The 6,933-nt window shown below is 52.0% G+C and overlaps 1 long non-coding RNA gene across 1 annotated transcript; it reads left to right on the top strand.

Moving 5' to 3' along the window:
* The first annotated feature begins 2,212 nt into the window (after nt 1–2,212).
* Nucleotides 2,213–4,195, top strand: LOC109501941. Its single transcript, XR_002744103.2, has 2 exons — nt 2,213–2,694; nt 3,963–4,195. It is a non-coding gene; the product is annotated as an uncharacterized LOC109501941 (long non-coding RNA).
* Nucleotides 4,196–6,933: the final 2,738 nt, after the last annotated feature.

The following is a 6,933-nucleotide window of genomic DNA, read 5'->3' as shown; positions in this document are numbered from 1 at the left end:
ATGCTAAATAAAAGGACAAGAAGGACAGCAGACTAGTGGGTGGGGACGGGGTCCATTTGGACTCTTCCTTTTATCTGATGTCTTCCGCACAAAAGCCCAGGAAATGACTTTAGGTCCCTCCTCTCTCTGAAACCTCAACCTGCACCTCCCCCCGCCCCACGCCTCTGCACTTTCATGGTGAAACGGAGCCATTTCTTCCTGGCTCCATACTGCTTCCCCGCTGAGCACCTAAGGGACGCGGCACCTTTGGGTGGAGACTCCAAACTGGCCAGAGGGGGAATCTGACTGCCTTCCTGGGTCAGGTCCGGGCCCATTCAGGTGCAGTCAGTCCTCAGAGGGTACAGGGGCAGTGGGAGGGCAGGGGAGCTGTGCACCAGGGAGGGCAGGGGGCGTGCTGAGTCCTGAAGATGTCTACTCTTTCAGCTTAACTTGTGGGGTTCTGCCCTGGCCTCTGTGGGACACGGGAGTGGCATCAGACAGAGCTGGGCACCTCTATCTACTTTGTTAGGGGTTAGGGTTTTTTTAAGTTGCTTTGATTCTCTTAATGTTATATTTTTCTTATTTAAAAAAATTTTTTTAATGTTTACTTATTTTTGAGAGAGAGGGAAAGACAGAGTCCAAGCAGGGGAGGAGTGGAGAGAGAGACACAGAATCCGAAGCAGGATCCAGGCTCTGACCTATCAGCACAGAGCCCGACGTGGGGCTCGAACTCACTACTCGTGAGATCATGACCCGAGCTGAAGTCGGACACCTAACCGAGTGAGCCACCAAGCGCCCCTACCTTTTTCTTATTAACCTCAAAACTTGCTCTACTGGAGGATTAGCGCTGTCCTGGAGGTCTAGAAAGAGTTGAAAAGTGTATCTAAGTGGGGATTAGCAAAATCCTTGCTGGGCAACTCCACCCCCTTCCTTTCCAATTCAAGCAGGACGAGGAGGCCGATGTACAGAGGCGGGCCCTGCGAGGAATACACCTTACACCTCAAGGCACTTTAAACCATGTCAAGAAACAAACGGTCAACACCATCAGGCAGCGAGGGGGTTCCTTGGGCCACCAAAGTCACGGCTGGCCATAGCTACGCCAGGCTGCTGGTCCGGCCCCTGGACACAGAGGGGAGGGGTCAGCTGGTAGAAAGTGACAAGAGGCAGGGAGAGGGTACCCCATGGCCAGCGTTCAGTGGGCCACCTGCTCAGCCCTCTCTTGCTTCATATGTTAGCTGTTATCTGGCTGCACACTTTGCCCACTCTAAAAAATTTTTTTTGACATTTATTTATTTTTTGAGAGACAGAGCATGAGCTGGGGAGGGGACAGAGAGAGAAGGGGAGTCACAGATTCCAAAACAGGCTCCAGGCTCCAAGCTGTCAGCACAGAGCCCGACGCGGGGCTCGAACTCACAAACCACGAGATCATGACGTGAGCTGAGGTCGGACGCTTAACCAACTGAGCCACCCAGGCACCCCATGCTTTGCCCACTCGAAACAAATGGTTTAAGTGGGGACTTCCAGCTTTTTCCTTTTTTTAAATGTTAATTATTTATTTGAGAGAAAGAGAGAGAGGGAGAGGCAGAGAAAGAGTGAGAGAACGAATCCCAGGCAGGCTCCACGCTGTCAGCACGCAGCCGGGCGCAGGGCTGGATCCCACAGACTGTGAGATCGTGACCTGAGCCATGATCCAGAGTCGGACGCCTACCCGACTGAGCCACCCAGGGGCCCCACTGCCAGCGGTTTCTAATGTTGGCTCCTCCGTGGTCTGGAGCTGGGGGCCTGGCACACACTAGGCCGATCAGAGCCTTTTCCTGCACCTGCCCTCGGAGGGCAGAGACGTGACGAAGTCTGGCTTCTCTCTGGTGTGAGGGTTCCTCTGCCTGGGGCCCCTACGAGGCCAGCAGGGAGCCAGAGCCTCTGGTGGAACCCCAGATCCAGTAGGTTCCTGGGTCTCTGGGCTGCTTCTCCATTACTGGCTTGGTTACATGAGCCAGTGAGTCCTCTGCCCCAGACTGGGGCACAGAGGGGGCTCCGTGGGCTGGTGGCTCCTCCGGGAGTATCTTGGTGCTGGCACCTGTGGAAGGCAGGGTGGGGAAGCAGCACTCCCCTGGGTGCAAGAGAAGCCGCAGTCCCCTGGAGGTCTGGAAAGCTGGAGCGGTCCTTCTGAGTCACGGTCGGGGCGGGAGAGAGGGCAGGTCGTGGTGCCCCTGGAGGACCGGTGCCTGGATGCAGGCCTGGGAAGGGCACGGCCTTGGGCAAGGTGGCCCTGCAGCTGACACAGCCCTCAAGCTGCAGCCGGTGGGACCCCCAGCATTTTGGGTGGTGGGTCATTCATTCTTGAACGGGAACTAGGCGATGACTCATAACATTCACCTATTTCCCCTTTTCCCTAAGCTACTTTGAATCGCATTTTCTTACAAGAGTCCCGACCTTTCGGAGGGAAGATTGTTCCTTGTGGCTGGAAGAGTCATGTTGTTTCACACCAGCATGCATGGAAAAGCATTAGGGGACCACAAGGACAAGAAACACTCCGAAGAGAGAGGAGAAGAAAGCCACGTTGTGGGAGCTGATGTGATCCCAGCCTGGCCTTGAACAAGGGGGCCCTTATGCAGGGAACCTAACGAGGCCAGAAACTGTTTGGACCACGAAGAAACTTTAGATTCTGTGGCCCAACCTTCTCATTTTTAAGGATGAAGAAAACCAAGACCCAGAGTGAGTAGGATTCCTGATACCTAGGTTGGCGCTGTGTGTTAGTTTCCTAGGGCTGGCTCAACGTAACGGCCACAAACTACAAATTTATTCCCTCACGGCTCTTTTTTTTTTTTTTTTAATGTTTATTTATTTATTTTGAGAGAGAAAGCGCACAGGGGAGGGGCAGAGAGAGAAAGAGAGAGAGAGAGAATCCCAAGCAGACTCCGTGCTGTCAGTGCAGAGCTCGATGTGGGGCTCAAACCCACGAACTGTGAGATCATGACCTGAGCTGAAACCACGAGTCAGACACTTAACTGACTGAGCGGCCCAGGTGCCGCAAATTTATTCTGGAGGGCAGAGGTATGAAATCCAGGTGTCCTTGGTGCCACACCCCCTGCAAAGGCTCTAGGGGAGGGTCCTCCCCTGCCCCTTGCAGCTTCTGGGGGCTCCAGCATTCGTTGGCTTGGGGCCCCGGTGGCTGCCTCCATGGTCACGTGGCTCCTCCCCGTGTGTCTGTCTCAGTTGTCCCTCAGTGGTTCTTTTACAAGGATACTGGTCATTGGATATATATCCAAGATGATCCCATCTCAAAGTCCTTAACTTGCTTATACCTGCAAAGACCTCTTTGCAAATAAGGTCACATTGACAGGTTCCAGGGGTAAGTAAGGACATGGGGCTTTGGGGGGGCACCATTCAACTGACTACATGTTCGTTGGGGGTAACCCCTTGTCCTGCTGTGAATGCAGTGCTTGGCCAAGGGGGCGCCTGGGTGGCTCGGTCAGTTGAGCGTCCAAACCTTTGTTTCAGCTCAGGCCACGATCTCACAGTTTGTGGGATCGAGCCCCATGTCGGGCTCTGCACTGACAGCGTGGAGCCTGCTTGGGATTCTCTCCCTCCCCCCCGTCTCTGCCCCGCCCCCATTTGTGTGATGCACATGCACTCTCTCTCTCAAAATAAACATTAAAAAAAAGAAAGAGTGAAGTAGATCTATACATGCAGAAAAATAATCCGTAAAATACATTGTTAAGTGAAAAAAGGAGAGGAATAAGCGTGTTGCCATTTGCATTACGTGTGTGTTTTGTGTGTGTGTGTGTGTGTAATATTTCTGGAAGGATGCACGAGAAAGTGAGATCGGAGGTCTGCATGGAAGGAACATGTACTGTTTTCCACAGTAAACTCCTAAGTATCATTTGACTTTTTCTTCTTTTACTGGGCGTGTCATGTTGAAATCAAACATCGAATAATGCAGGTACGTGATATTGGCTTTTCTTATATATTGTCTGTTTAAGGGTGAGATCTGCAGCATCCGTCTCCTAATGCTCTAGAATTGTGGGCTCTAGGGTCACGAGTCTGCATCACGGGATTCCTCTCCTGCCCACCAGACCCAGCCACAGACTCTGGGCAGGCCAGCCTCACGCGTCACGTGACGGGAGGGAAGGTCCTTGCACACTCAGGTACCCCCCCATGGGAGAGGAAGTGCTGAGTGACCCCCGTGTGCAAATAAAGCTGTTGGACCAAGGTGCTAATTCTTGGGCTGTTTCCTGGAAAGGCTCATAGGTGACAGGTGTGCCCCTCAAACCCACATCCCAGGGCACTGCCACTCTATACCTTGAGGATTTTTTGGGGCATCGGAGTCAGCAAAATCCCCGGCGAGGCAACAGAGCCCTGAGCGGCCCGCCAGCGGATAGCGCTGGGACACCAGGGCGGGCCAGGCAGACAGGTTCACGTGCATGGGGAAGAATAGTAGAAAAGCTCTCTTTATAGAGAGGGGACATTCGAAAGTGAATGCCCCTAATCTTATTTATGTATTTTTAATAGAGAGAGAGCACGAGCAGGGGAGGAACAGAGAGAGTGGGAGAGAGAGCATCCCAAGCAGGCTCCGTGCCATCAGCACAGAGCCCGACGCGGGGCTCGATCTCACGAACCGCAGGATCGTGACCTGAGCCCAAGAGTCCGATGCTTAACCGACTGAGCCACCCAGGCGCCCCGAGACTGACCACCTTCTGACAAAGCTCATGTGAGCGAGGAGATGGCGAGAATAAAGTGGCTACAGCCTAGGTTTGCAGACGGATGCAGACAGGTTGTTTCTGTTTCCACCGAAGACGAGAGGGCCAGCTGTTGCCAGACGTTCACCCAAGCAGCCAGGGACATCCCTGTGGTCTTAGAGAACCAGAGCTGTCAGGTCCAGACCTGCCCCTGCCTGATGCCCACGTCGGTCACCGGGAGCAGGGAGCCGGTACGGACGAGGGGAGACTCCCTGCACCTCAGTGTTCTTATCTGCTAGGTGCCCTTTGGATTCCTTTGAGTTTTTCAAAGTGAAAATGTTCTCTTTTCTTTTTAAAAATTTTTAATGTTTATTTATTTTTGAGAGAGAGAGACAGAGCATAAGCAGGGGAGGGTCAGAGGGAGACACACACACACACACACACACACACACACACACACTCACACAGAATCCGAAGCAGGCTCCAGGCTCTGAGCTGTCAGCACAGAGCCTGATGTGGGGCTCAGACTCACAAACCATGAGATCACAACCTGAACCAAAGTCAAACGTTTAACCGACTGAGCCACCCAGACACCCCGACACTCCTATTTTATTTTCTTAAAATGAGATTCTATCCCAGAGCATTTCTTTAAAACAAAACAAAAAAAAAATTAAAGTAATTTCTATAGCCAACACGGGGCTTGAACTCCAAACCTTGAGATCAAAAGTCACACGTTCTGCTCACTGGTCCAGCCAGTTGCCCCCTTTTGGTTGTTTTTTTTTTAAACATACTTTATTTTAGGGGCGCCTGGGTGACTCAGTCGGTTGAGTGTCTGACTCTTGATTTGGACTCAGGTCATAATCTCGGTTCGTGAGTTCAAACCCCGCATCGGGCTTTGTGCTGACAGTACGGAGCCTGCTTGGGATCCTCCCTCTCCCTCTCTCTCTCTGTCAGTGCCGTTTGTGGCTTGAACCCATGAACCGCAAGATCACGACCTGAGCTCCAATCCAGAGTCGGACCCTTAACCGACTGAGCCACCCAGGCACCCCAGTAATATACTTTCTTTTTTTAGAGCAATTGTAGGTCCACAGCACAATTGAGATGAAGGCCCGGAGAGTTCCCATCAGCCCCTGCTTCCCCACCATCAGCACCCCACACCGGAATCCCATTTGTTTGCAGGTGGCATGATTCTCTTCCTGGCCAGCCAGAATCAGGGCTTTTCTGACTCAACCTGTCCACGGTCAACCACCTGCCTCTTGGTGGGGGAAGGGCGGTTGGCAGTAGAAGGGGTTCCAGGAAACCACTGCTCCTTGTATGCACTCTCAACCAGTTCTGTGCCTCCCGGCCTGGCCTCGGAGGCACCTGTCCTCCTAACTCCTGGACTTTTCTGGAGTCCCCTGGCTTGAATGAGTTGCTTCTTAATGCCTTGCCTCTCTATATAGGCCCTGACGTCTCAGCTTTCCTTGGTCTGTCAGGTCATAGATTTGACGATCTGCTTTCTGTCTTTTCTGCCCTCTTTGAGCTCAAAGGTTTGTACCCTTTTTATTCTGTTAATGCCATTTTAGCAGACCTTGGGGAGGGAACAAGGGTAAAGGCCTGCGCTCAATCTGCACTCAATTATCTCAAGTTTCATCTCTTATTATTGTGCCCCCACCCCACCCCTATCCTCTAACGAATGCCATGGCAACTCAGCTTCCACTCGTGTCGTAAGTCTATCTGCATGGCGTCTGACATTGTCAAAGTGTATGACAGTGGTATAGATTAGAAATCTCATTCCCCCGTCTCCACTATTTTCAGCCTCCTCCGCTTTGCTGCATTGCGATGTAATCCTTCTGATTGTTGCTGGGGGTTACCTCCAACTCACTGCTACCGTGTACTAGAACTTCATGAACACTTCAGCTGCTTCTTACGTGCCGGGAAATTTCTTTTTGATGCATACCCAGGAATAGAAAGCTGGGACATAGGATTTGCACATGTTGGAGGCAGTAAATACTGCCAGGTTTCTCTCCACGAGGGCTATGGCAGTGAACCCCTCCCAGAGACCTTACCACCTGAATCGTGACACTCCCAAAGGAGGGCATAATGGTCAGCATTTCTCAAACTTCTATGACCCTGGGATTCTTCCCTTGAAAAACACCTCGGGTCTTCAGTGTGTTGCAGAATGTGCTGGGAGATGCTGATATAGATTAAGCAGCACTGGAAAAGCAGCACCCTGTTTTGGGAGACGGGCAGAGATGAAAAGCTATAAATCTACCTTATTTCCTTATTTTTAACC

This window comes from Felis catus, chromosome B4, assembly GCF_018350175.1.
Source record: "Felis catus isolate Fca126 chromosome B4, F.catus_Fca126_mat1.0, whole genome shotgun sequence".
In the NCBI taxonomy this organism is placed as follows: Eukaryota; Metazoa; Chordata; class Mammalia; order Carnivora; family Felidae; genus Felis; species Felis catus.
The sequence above is the reverse complement of the archived record's forward strand: the minus strand, read 5'-3'. Positions and strand labels throughout refer to the sequence as shown.